Source organism: Pseudopodoces humilis, chromosome 2, assembly GCF_049639895.1.
Source record: "Pseudopodoces humilis isolate 2021_Gansu_Grassland_sample_001 chromosome 2, ASM4963989v1, whole genome shotgun sequence".
NCBI classification, from domain to species: domain Eukaryota; kingdom Metazoa; phylum Chordata; class Aves; order Passeriformes; family Paridae; genus Pseudopodoces; species Pseudopodoces humilis.
In genome coordinates this window covers 63,416,135-63,429,936 of record NC_142201.1, presented here as the reverse complement: position 1 = coordinate 63,429,936, position 13,802 = coordinate 63,416,135, and positions in this window count along the sequence as shown.

Sequence of the window (13,802 nt, the reverse complement as noted above, 5' to 3'; positions counted from 1 at the left end):
ACACCTGCTGCCCTCCTGGGGGACAACAGGAGCTGTTCCCAGGACTCTGCTGGGACTGTGTCTTGGACTCAGCTGACTGACAGATTTCAAAAGAGAGCCAGGGAATGAGTCAAGCTGAAGAGTCAATCATGGCTCCAGTGCCACATTTCTTTCCTGGCCTTTTCTCTTTAACACTATGGACATACCCTGTGGGGCCCAGGGCATGGAGTGCCATGTGGACACACAGCCTTTCTGGGAATATCCACAGTGGCCTGCCTGCCTACAAGGCTTTTGTCACTGAGATACAGGAGCCAGCAAGGATGCAGGATCCATTTAAACCAAATGAGCTGATCCATGGCAGCTATGTACAAGTCTGTTTTCTGTCTACAGCAAATGCAAAGAGGGTCTCTCTAAACCACAATAATAGGGGGCTAAGCTGTTCAGATTTCCTCCCATGTGCTAAGGGGTAGGAGCATGCACTCAGTCACTGTGCCCCAGCTGATACTCAATATATTTATTGTGATTCAATATGCTGATCATATGTCTGAGCCTCGAGAAATGATTAACATTTCTGGTTTGATTAAGTGAAGGTCCCTTTTGAAGCTGCAAATGATGCCGCTACAATCTATCAAGCAAATATGTATTTATGAATATTTAAAAATGCTAGTTATGCAAATGTGCACTTAGGGAATTTAAAAATACATGTAATTAATCTCTTTGGGGTTGCTGTGATCTGTTGAGTGAACACATACCCAAGGAGAATAATCAAGTCAATAAGCCAACAATGACTATTGCAGAAGGGTACTCAGTTGTATCTCTCTTCTCCACGGATGATGGTAACACACAGTGGTTCTAAAGTAGACTGTCATCTTGTTCTTCAGTCATCTCTCTCTTAGGTTGCAATAACTCAGGCTGGCTGACAAAGCAATCCCTGCCACAGCCACACTTAATCAGGGTGTTAAGACTCATAACAAAATCATTGCTGCAAAAAAGAGAGTATGCAGCGTCTTTTCTAGATTAAGTGTTCGTGTTTACATCCTTCATTCCACCATTCACTGCAGACAAAGTCCTCAAATATACTCAATTCTTATTTTTGTAACGTCTGACCCCACAGCACCCCACTCCATGGTGGAATACTCATTTCCAAGTGCATGCAATTCCCAGGGAGAATAGGTTATCTAAAGAAAGAGATCCTGGAAACCAGCCAGGCTGGGATTCACTTAAGCTAGCAAAAACACAAAGTAAAGAGATGGTACTTAAAGTATACAAGGGTTGTTTTCATCATCTAATAGCTCTGCTTCCATGCTTTACACTGCATCCTCATCCTCTTGCACTCACACTGCACTTATATTTCTTCACATCTGGGATCTCTTTTGTAGAATTCAACAAGATGAAATATCAACACAGTAACAGCAGGACAGGCATAGTTTAAAAGGCTGAATGGATCAGCAGCATGTGTCTCCTGGCCACTTAGCATTCCCACATTCTAGCTGCCCAGTTGCTCTCTCGTGACTTCCTCTAAGCCTATCAGTCTGTCCTTGTGGAGCAAACAAGTGGTTCTAGGAGTCACACATCATCTCCAGGCTATACCAGCATCAAGGACCATTGGAGAAATCTGGCATCTTTGAGATTTCTTTCCATTTTCTTAATTAGACTGAAATTTGATAAAGGATTTAAAATTTACTGAGGGCTTGGGTGGGGAAAAAGCAAAAACATAAAACATGCATGCAGAATATATTCTCATCAGACTTTCATATAATCTTCTCAGAAGACGGTATTTTAGAAACTATATTTGCACATAAATCTCCGTGGTTACTTACCTGGTGACTAAGTAACAATCTGGAGATTGTTCTACTTGATTTGTCACCTCTTAAGCTTTCTTATATTCTGAGGTGTGCTTCTGGCTAGAGCTATTTCGCTTCTTCCCTTATCCATGTCAACTGGTAATCGGCTTCATAATCTGCACAACAGGGTTTTCATCTGAGGTACAAGAGACTGAGGATCAGATCCTACTCATAACTCATTTGTGCAGCATTCAAAAACCTAGACTAAGAAAGGCTCACACCACAATTCTCCACAGGTAACAGTTCACCTTGCTATCAAGGAGAAGAATTTGAACCTGATGGAAGCAGCTTTTGACTGTCAGGGTTCCATTCTTCCTGCAGAGGATTCAGTCTGCAGCAGGCCCCCTATCTCTGGGGTCACTGGCATCTACTGCTGACCTCTCCATGAAGCCATCAGCCTCTACTGCCCACATGCTCTAGCACCTAGGCTCCAACAAAGAACCCAAGAAACTACAACTATTTAGTCCTTACACTTGGAGGATAACACTGAGCCCCAAATATTGCACACTGACAGCTCTGTATTAGCAGCATAGCTAATTTTTTAATGTATTTCACGTATCAGCTAAGACAAGCAGTCAATTTTTGTCTCCAGAGTCACCAGAGTAAAACAGAAAGCATAAAAAACCTGTTAACTGCTCAGTGACAAAAGTGAGAATGCAGTACAGCTATTTAGAAGTAATTGCTTCAAAATCATGGGAGCTGGGTCCATTGTTTCTGGAAGTGAAAAGTATATGAGAATCCTCCAGAAGGCATTGCACAGATACAGTAAGGGCAATGTTGACTTTCTGGAGATGTCTACAATAAATGTGGGCTGCATTGAAGCTCACAACCCACACAGACCTGAGTACTCTCCATCACACATATTGTAACACAAGCACTCTACACTTAGGGCAGCCACCCAACCCAGGAGCAGTGCTGGTCCCAGAGCAGGCTCAGGAAATGTTAAGGGCAACTGGGTACCAGTGCAGCAGATGAGAGTGGGGATTGTTACATTCACTTGACAATTCCTTCCCAAAAGCATGCAAACACAGCACAGTCTTTCACAAAACTGATGGTGAAATCTAGACCTAGGGCCAGGCTTGGGCAAAGAGGTGAAGCTCAGCCTTTAGGGAAGTGTTAGCTTCACAGATGCTTTTATTAGTTACATCTGAATCCATCACTACCACACTTGTGACCACAGGAACAGCACGTGTACCTTTAACCCTGCCTGGGAATCTGATCGGTGGGAACGGGACCAGTGAACTGCAGCATAGTTCTGCAGAACTGACTAAAGTTTGGGAAATGACAGCTTGTTTCTCATTTCAGACATCTGTGAGAAAAGGCAAAATCAGGACCATCGTGTTCAGCTGTGCACTGACTGATATTTTCATATGCTAAGTTTCAGTAAGAAAACCACATCTCCAGTGGAAATATTGACACAAATATGAACAGTGGCACTAAATACTTTTAGAAAAGAATTTTATTTCTGAGCTTAGGACTTACTGTTTCAAGCGGCCACAACTAGTAGTTCTCATAAGCAAATTAGGTCCAATTATCTGATGTCTAAATTAGAATCCTCTCCCTCCTCAGCTCCATTTGCAGCAATTTTTAGCACAAGAGCAATAACAGTTAAACACACTTACCTAATTATAGATAATGATCTTTATAAAGAGCTGCTAGAATATGCTAAGCATCTTAGCATAAACATACTCATTCATTCCTACAGCAAGATTATGGTAAAGCCTAGCGATCATAGCAAATAGTACCCCTGTGGAAGCAAGACACTGTGTTGGTCAAATGACCTATCTGCTCCCTTTCTTCCATCCCATCAGCTGCAGGTGCTCATTTCCAGCTCAGAGAGAGGATCTCAGCCCATCCCTCACATCAGCACTTTTGTGGTAAGCATCCTTTATTGCCTCTGATTTGTGACACTGTCTCTTACTGCTGCCATGAGGCAGGCCACATTGAAGACTCATTTTGTCCCAGACCCCACAGTGCTCACATTGTTAGATAAAAATTAATGGCCAAATTCTTTTGCCAGGGCAGATTAAAGTCATCACTTGTCACAAAAGGGCCAGATTTCCTCAGTATGACTGGGACAGTCAACATAATAGAACTCAAGTGCTGTCCAGTCCTCCTCCTTCCCTTCCTGCCATTGCATTCTAGGAGCTCAGGAGCAAATGCTGCTGTTCCCAAAAGGGCCTGTGCCACACTTTTCACCCTTGCCTGCTTGACAAAACCAGTTTCATCTCACAGAGGGAAGCTACTGGAAAGACAAGCTCTGCTCCTGTGACCATGAGCTCCCTTTGCATGTCTCTGACAAACACCTATGCTGCCAAGGGAGAATTATTAGGAGCTGAAACACAGCCCTTGCACAGCAGAAGCAGCTGCCAAGGTCCTGGGGTGATCCTGTGGCCAGTTTTGGAGGACCCTAACGTGCTGTCTGGAGCACACACACTTTTTATGTCTGAGGACCACATCTGCAAGCTCCAAGGAAGCAGCAGGCAGAGCAGCAAGAGCATTTCCTCCCTTGCTGCCAGCAAACCTGAAAAACCACAAACTGTGGTGCTGGGAGGGTCTGTGGGAACAACCTCTGCACTGCAGACTGGTCTGGCACCTGCACCTGACAAAAGTGCCTAGTGAGAGAGATTGTACTATCCAAAAAGTTTCCTCCAGACTGGTCTGTGCTCTTGCAGCTTTGATAGCACTGGGCTCATCCCCCTGAGATTTGATTCCTGCTTTGTATCCTTGTGAAATAACAAGAGAGGAAGCAAAGTGCAGACCTTGCTCTGCAGTTCTGTGTTCCTGCCCATCAAATTGCCAGGAGCCACCTCACCATTTTAGGCAAAGGCAGTGGCCTGCTGTAGCAAATTTTGTTATCCTGGTCAGAGCAGAAACAGAAATTCCTCCACAGAACATTGTGAGAAGCATCATACGGGACACTTAAAAGATGTGTAGCCATGAGTTGTTGAGGGTTTATATCTCTTGAGACTACAAATAAGCCACTTATTTGTAGGGAAATACACAAGGGAAGCACCTTTGCTGTTGTCAAGAACAAAAGAAGATGCAGCAATAAGAGAAAATTAGAAAATGGCCCCATTAAGGCATCAGCTGTTTTATGCTACTAAATTACAAGGTCTAGTCAGAGAACAGCAAGGTACTGAAACCAAACTGCTTTGAGAGGCCAAACCCATGCTTGGGAAAAGCAGTAGAGATGAGCTGGTTACAAAAGAAGTACGTCTGCGGAAGGACCTGCTTTTACATGTGGTATCCTATCTGTGCGAATATCAGCACATCTGATGCCAGCTCCTATGACAAGTTACTGTGCAAAACCTTTCGTAACCTAGAGGTGAGGTTGCAAGACTACTAAGAACACCATCACAAACCTCACTACTGAGAGCAAACTTATCTCATGGCTGCTGCTTGCAGCCTACAGCCAGACCCTCCCCATGTCTCCGCACTAAACCACCAACAAAAAATATATTTGGGAAAGTCATACTAATAGTGTGCAGAACAGATGAGCGTGTAGCTGGTCTGCTGAGTTCTGAAGACTTCCTGCCTCTTACCCAGGAAGGGCAGGGTCTGCAGGTATCATCTGAGGTGAAAAATAAAGTGCAGCTCCCAATGACGTATTCCTAGTGGCTGCTTTGGCTTTCAAGGTCTGTGTTAGTGAGAGAAGCTGAACTGTATTTACACGAAGAAACAAATGTCTAGAGAACACAGGTGATAGTAGAAAAAAGAAGTATCATGTTATTTTGGGCAGGCAGAGTGCAAGTGCAACTAGGTGCACACAGAACCCCAGTCTTTGCAGTGACAGAAGAACGGACAGGCCTGTTTCCATCACCTGAAGATGTGTCTGCAGTGCCTTCACATGACCAGCCAGAAAGCAGAGACCCCAGGGCTGAGAGAGATTTTCCACCTCAGCCATCTGTGTGCCATAGAAGCTCTGTGAGAATCACCCAAGAACGGCCTCAGCTGGGTGGATTTAACTGACAAGAAAACACTCGTTTCCTGCTGGTATCAGCAACAGCACTGACTCTTTCCTGCACAGAAATTTATTTGTCCCATTTTACATTTAAGAAATGTAAAAGAAAGAAACAGAAAAGGGCTGGTTCACCTGACCTGGAGTCAGGCCTAGGACCCATCTGAGCTAGTACCATCTGTTCCCGTGACTCAAGGGTTTCTCTTCAAGGGAACACACGAGAAAAATCAATATTAATAGCATCAGCCAGGAGCTATTCTCTTTCAATACCTGAAGCTGCAGAATTTCTGCCAAAGGAGCTATGATAAGTGATCTGAAATACTCCATCAAATACAATCTACAAAATACATTGAATGTGTGAATTTTTTCCAGAAAATACTGCCTCTGCAAAACTAGGAAGTGTGAAAGACGTGTTCTCTTCTGCATACACAGGCCTCTTCCTGCATAGGTCCAACAGGCATTAACAATCCTAGTGCTGACAACTACTTGCCATAGACCCAATCTGGAACAATAATTCTTGCAACTTCCTTGAATAGTTTCAAATTATTCATTACAAAGCTCATTCCTGATGTTCAGTTGCTAATCTTTTTTTTTTTTTTTCTCCAGCTAATCCTATACTTTTCAGAAAAGATGGTGTGCCTAATTTGTGTTATAACTGCAAGAATTTATTAAAATGGAGCTTTAATGGGATCAAGGCACAGTGGGTCAGGTTCCCACCTCCAAGGCCAGAGCTGTAAAGCGCAATAATGTCTGTTTTATTATGCAAAATCTAAACTAGCAAGATGCTTTGGCAGCATTGGGAATGGGCATGAAGTGCTTTCTTTCTCTTATCCTGCCTTTTTCAAAAGAATAGCAAACACAGCATGCTCTTCTAACTAGCTGAAAGAATTAGGAAGTTGTTCCATGGTGGGACACATCAATGGGCACCATATTTCACCCAGGGACAGATGAGAATTTGACTTTTTTACAAAACTATCAGTGGAGAGGATTAAATCCTTCAATCTACTTCTAAGCATAGTTTTCCTCTGGTTTAGACAATTAGATTAAATAGACATAAAGGAGCAGAAGCCACAGTGATTTGCAGACCGATGATGATATCAAATGTAATTATTCAGAGCAAGAAGGTGTCCCTGGCTGTGTTGTACTTTGCTGTTACGATGCCCTCAGCATCCTCCAGGCCTCATTCCCTGGCAATGACCTACTTACCCAATCTCTGGAGATTCCTCAGCCAGAGAGTAAGGAACAAAGTGACTATTTCCATTGCTACACCAAGTGGAAAAGTTTGCAAGCACTGTTTTGTTTTTTCGTGCTCTCTGGTCACATCTGCCCCCACACAGGCATGTCCAACAGAGGGGTAGAACCAAAAAAGACCCCGCAGAGCTGTAGAGCATATGGCACACTGCTGCATGAGGAGAGGGAGAGGGAGAGGGAGAGGGAGAGGGAGAGGGAGAGGGAGAGGGAGAGGGAGAGGGAGAGGGAGAGGGAGAGGGAGAGGGGAGAGGGAGAGGGAGAGGGAGAGGGAGAGGGAGAGGGAGAGGGAGAGGGAGAGGGAGAGGGAGAAGGGGGAGGGAGAGGAAGAAGGGAGAGGGAGAAGGGAGAGGGAGAGGGAGAGGGAGAGGGAGAGGGAGAGGAGAGGAGAGGAGAGGAGAGGAGAGGAGAGGAGAGGAGAGGAGAGGAGAGGAGAGGAGGAGAGGAGAGGAGAGGAGAGGAGAGGAGAGGAGAGGAGAGGAGAGGAGAGGAGAGGAGAGGAGAGGAGAGGAGAGGAGAGGAGAGGAGAGGAGAGGAGAGGAGAGGAGAGGAGAGGAGAGGAGAGGAGAGGAGAGGAGAGGAGAGGAGAGGAGAGGAGAGGAGAGGAGAGGAGAGGAGAGGAGAGGAGAGGAGAGGAGCTGGGGCAGCCCTTCAGAACACTTTAACTAGGGCAGTTCATGTGTGGCCATTGTTTCTGTGATTATAGCTCAATCATATTGAGCGACTACATCCATTCTTCAAGTTCTCAATTTATTTCCTAATTGTCTTGATGCGTAAACCTTATGTATTACCTTACATGCAAGATTTAGTTTTGTGCCTACTTGCAAAGCTTGTTTCCATGAGATGTTGCTTCCCTCTGAGGTGCTGAGCTTCATCCACTTTAATCCACTTAGGAGCTGAGCTGCAATTCATAACGAGCTGGAGGTGATGGTAACTGCATAAACATCAGGAAGAGTGTGTTTTCTTTCCAGCACAAATCACTTCACTTGGCTAGGTCTCTGTCAGTCTCATTTACAGGGGTGAAAATATTTAGCCTCTTTGGAAATCTACAAACACAAAAGCATGAGATAAGTGCTATGTATTAGCTGAGGGATTGTAACACTTCAAAGAGATATTGCCACCATGATGGAATTTCCTTAGCAGTAAGGAAAAGACATTGCTTAGTGTGGAGGAAGAAAATATAATTCCTTCTTGTTCACTCACTGAAAGCATAATTGTAAATCAGCCTTGACCAGATGACATGAGAGGAAGAAATGTTGTTTCCAAAGTTGCTCAGAAATCAGTGTCACTAGTACTGACTGGCCCAAACAGTTGTTTTTAAACTGGGGACAGTAAAATTCCAGTCCCTGTCATGCACACCAGCACTGACAGATAATGTAACTAAACAGGTTCTATTCTGCATATTAAATGCAAAATTAAATGCAAGTGCTCTCAAAGGGATGGGTTTATATTCATTCAGTGAACAGCCACAGGCAATTGATTGCTGAGTATATACATTAGAAAAATTCCCTTTCTCTGCAAGCAGGTTAGTTGAAACTATAGATAGATCCTGTACTGCTACTAGAAGGTGCACATCCTAAGACCTGTGGTGTTCTGTCCGTTTATGCCAATGGGAAGTCTATCCAATTATGATCGATGTGCTTATCATTGTTGGAGTCTGTAAAAACACACACACATACCACGGGCTGGAGGAAATTACTAGCGAGCCATTATAATGATTAAGTAACCGAGCAACCTGTTGATAAGTTCCAAGTAATTTAGTTTCCCCTGGAGCCACACTGTTGAGTCCATAGAGAGAGCAGTGCCAGCAAGACAGCGAGGGTCTGGCTGGGAAGGGAATCATCCGGCAGCTCTGCTCGTGCATGCAAACAGAGTTTCTGGAACATTCACCTCCTTAATCACACGTCCACTGAGCTCACTTTTTAAAGCTACAATTATGTTACACGCTCCTGCCAAAAAAGCTGCTGACACATGATGAATTTTTAAAGCATTCTATTTCCTTTCTGACTACAGTACTTGTCCTGCCCCACATTATTTTTCTTGATAACTTCATAGTAAGGTATTAATTTCCTGTAAATAAAGATTTGGGGAGTGAGCACCTGGATGGCAGATTCCAGGTCTGCCAACTTTCTTCTTTTTGAACACTAATTTTTAAGAAACAGGGAACACTCTTCTGAGACAGAGATGCTGACAAATTTCTTTATATTAAAACAAATTCTTAGTCCAGTCTTGGTGATTAAGAAACCTTAAAGATGGATTGCAATTTAGCTAGGAGCAACTCTGCAGGAGAGGAGCATGGATATGAACTTCCAGAAAAACCTGGCTTAGCACCTGGGAGTATCTACAGTTCCTCTGACACAAACCCATAAAGTACCAGTGCCCAAGTAGCACTATTCCATCCATATTCACAAAAATAACTGCATAGGACCTACACACAGACCTCTTAGGCATTTCAAATGTTTCTCACCACAAACAGAAATACCCAAAAGGTTGGAAGGATGGAAATGTGTATCAAAGCACAGGAGGGACTCTCTGATCAGTGAAATCAGATCCTTGAATCCATCATGTCCAGTATTCAAGTGCACCTTCAGCTGCAAGATACTCCTGCAACTCTGATCCTAAACAAACTTCAAACTCCATTGCTGGGGAATGATGCCTTCACAAGTGCTGTCTTCATCTTCATCTGCAAAATAATCAGAATCTGGCCACCCTTTTTTGAGGGTCAGATGTTCTACTTATAAATACCTCCTAACTTGCAGGAATATAGGAGCATGCCTGTGGCTTCACATTATATGGAACTGTAGCAATGAGAGAGCAAAACCTTCTGGTTTTAACCACAGCCCATCAGTTAATATTACATAGGTTTACATAGTTCAGAGGCAAATGAAGTTTTAATCAAAGGTGATGAGTGTCACTGTGTCATTTTTCTAAATGCGAGAGAAGCAAACACCAAAATCCTAACCCAATGCAATTTTCCGTGTTTTCATGAAAGAAAACAAATATTTGGCTGTAAAAGTAGATCTGCTCTTTCAAAAAAAGATGTGAGTGGCATTTCTTTTGTGATATTATGCTGAGCCATCACCACCATCGCTGAAGTCAAAGGCACAGGGAGACAGAAGGTAGTTTCAGTAGAACAAGGTTAAACCTGTGCTGCCTGCCTTTAAAGACCCAGACCCTAGACCTAGAGTCCTCCACATGCAAAGGCTTGGCAAAATCAGGGCCCAAATAGCAGAACTTCAAGCAGGAAGGAAGTTGGTAAAAAAGAGACGGCAGTGAGTTTTGATGAAAGGGGAACTATCAGTCTGTGGAGAAGCTACTAATAGAAATTCTCAGGGAGCAGCCACGGGTCTGTCTTCTTTAATGTTTTTGCAAGTGACCTTGATATGCAAAGCAAGTATGTTGCTGGTATTTGCTCATAGCATAAAGAAGATAGGCCCCAGTTTTCTAGGAGAGGCTTGAAAAGCCAAGAACTGGAGGAGAAGGTGACAGGAGACACTAAAACAGGATGAAATGCAAAGCTACTCAACACAAGATCATATATATGTGGAGTAATAGTGAGGACTGCCACCATAAGCTGAGAGCTCATTAACTGGAGATGACTGAGGAGAAGAAGCAGAGAGCGTTAGTTAATTATAGGATGACTTAAGCTACCAGGTGATGCAACTGTGAGAAAAAGCAAATGTGATCCTAGGATATGTCAGCCAAGATATTTCCAGAGAAGACAGGTAGTGGTTGTAATGACATAAAGCAGTGGTGCAACAAGGGATGGTAATAACATAAAAATGGCTTTACTAGTTCAGGCCAAAGCTTCTCCTAGACCATTACCCCCTTTCTTCATCTGTGGCCAGAGTAAGAACAGGAAGAATAAGAATAGGACAAGCACATCTAAAACTTCCTTCTGATACCTTCACAGCATTGAAACACTTTCAGCTAAGGGGATTTCCTTCATTAACTGTCATTTGACTGTTAAGCAACCCACAATGAATTTTTCTTAAATGATTTTCAATCTACTCATAAGCCAGTGCAAATTTCTTGAATCCACTTTGTCCTTCTGCAAAGACTTCCTTATGTTTACTGCTTATCACATGAATAACCACTCCCTTTTTTTTAATGTTTTGAGCCTACTTTCAAAGAGTTTCATAATGTTTCCCCTAATTCTTCTGCAGGACGTAACACAGAGTAGCCAATCCCCATCAACCTTTTCCCAAATTTTGTAATCTTCTGTCATAAGTTCCCAAGAGACCTCTCTTTCAGACCAATTAAGTCCCATGTACTTAGTCACTTTGTACCACTGGTCGTTCCTGCTGCCCTGCTTCCAGATTAAATAGACCCTTTCTAAGCTAGGGAGAGAAGAACAGCTTTCAAGGCTGGTTAAGTCACATGTTGTGTCATGAAGATGTGTCCTCTTTCTGCCCCTAATAGTTTCTATATTTAATATGGATGGGGATTTTTATTTTGTTTTCTGATGGGTATAAATCTACTGTTTGTATGTCTAATCCAGTCATCCACATCCAAGAAATATTAGCTTCACCTTGAAGAGGAACTAAAGTACAAAATCAAACTAAGACAATTAATGACACAAAGAGTCTGTCATACGAGTTGAATTTTAAAGAAAAGTTATGATTCTTCTCTGTACAAAGCACTGAAAGCACCAGGAAAGGAGCAGAGTTATTGACAATGAAAGGCAGTGCTGGGACAAAGATGTATGTTTGGATTGGATGTAACTGAGGCTTGGATATAATCAGACTGTTGATTAGAACAAAGCCTGGCAACTCTGAAACAGCCTCTCAACAGAAAAGAGGGTAAAAAATGAAATTAGTTTCAGGATGGGCCAGAGTCAGTTTGTGAAATGTTGGTTACCTGCAGTACTGGGAGATTATTAACACAGGAAGGCCCCACCTAGGTATGCATTTAATAACGAATGAGGTGCTCCACACCAGCTCCCTCTGTGGCTGTTTAGGCCTTCCCAAGGGTGATGCTGCTTGCTTTCCTCTTAGGACAGAGTACAGTTCTTTGCACATAGGTATCCAGAGCTCTACCAAAAGCATTCACAGAGAAATAAAGGCAGAGAAAGCAAGAAAGGCTGTAAAGCCTGCTGATGGTTAGGGTTATAAGGCATTACAAGATGAAGAATTAGTTTGAGCAGATATATGGGAGTAAGAAATCCACATTAAACCCACTGCAGAGCAATGTGGTGGGAGGAGCAGGCTACATATTCCCTAACCATTTAAATAATTCTATACTTATTAAGTAGTTAAATCATTTAAGCAATTATTTATTGATTGACTAATCCCCTCGTTTTTTGTTCCTTGTGTAGACAATCTTGGAGTAACCATTACTGCAAATACCAGAGCTTATAACAGGTCAGATAAGAGAAGTGTGTAACTAGACACCAGATAGACAAAAAAAGCCAACTTAATTTGGTTTGGAATAAGGGGATTTTTGGTAGTTTTGTGGCTTTCTTTTCCACCAGTCTCAGCATTTATAAAACCTCAGACTACCACCACACTAAGGAGAGGGGGAAAAAAAGAAAAAAGACAGAGCCACCAGAAGTCAGAAGTCTTGAGGATCACTGTCTTACTTATCACTGGATTTGTGACTAGAACACTAGAGGATACATGCTGGAAAGCTAACTAGCCAAAAGGTATTCTTTTATACATTTTTATACACTGGCATAACACAGACATTTCAGAGAAGTGTAAAGCAACTTAAATGTATTTCTCTTGGGAAGTCAGAAAACTGGGAGGATCATTTCCTTATGCTCAAAGAGGTCCTGTCTCACAGGCAGGGGAAGTAAAAGTCTCTATTACTAAATTGCCAGTAGAGGTGGCAACACTAATTCAAAAGAGTAAGACTAGCGCAGTGAAACTATACCTCAGCTGCCAAATATTTGTCATCTTTGACATTGATTGTAATGTGAAAGTCACTCAGGCAAAATCTACTGTCCAGAAGGACAAAGATTAGAAGCTTACTACAGGTAGACCTTGTTAAATAATCTTACAACATGAAAATATGAAATATGAAAAAATAATGTCGATTTTCTATAAGGTGGATGGAAAAACTCCATCCAATGTAAAGATTGTTTACATTTTTGCATCCAATGTAAAGATTGTTTAAAATTAGTTTTACTTTGGTGTATGCAGGTAATGTACAAATCATTATTTTCTCAACAAAAACATATTTTTTCCATCCGAGAAGCACACAAATGTGGGTCTGATGATCACTCTGTAATTTTTCTTCTAAGGTTAAAGGAGGGGTGTATCACAAAGGCACCTGCAGAGTTGCAGAGGTAAATATTCACACCACCCACCTATAAACACCTCCCAAATGCACATGCATGGAGATCAGCAGAGCACAACGCAACCTCTCTAAAATACAGTCCCAAAATATTAAAATTCTTGAAATCTTGTTTGGAAAAAAACAAACAAAAACAACAACAAAAAAAACCCCTCACTATTTCTGTTCTATTGCCACTGGGGTTGTGTCATCTTATCATCAAGAATAACAATAAAATCAATTCATTACGTTCCATTGAAGGCAGCCTCAGGAGAGAGATCAAAGAATAAGAGGAAATGAAAGCTGACCGACTTTATCACCTTTGGAGTCAGTCCCAAAGATCTCAAATTAATTTAGATTGGTGGGGCAGTGCATAAAAGCTGGCAAGTTCTTTTGTCAGCGCACAGCCTCTATACAAACCAGTGAAGTGCTGTTGTCTCTGGGGCTTTTCAGTAAGCCAAACGTTTTTGTGAGCGCTAAGTACTTTTTCCTTT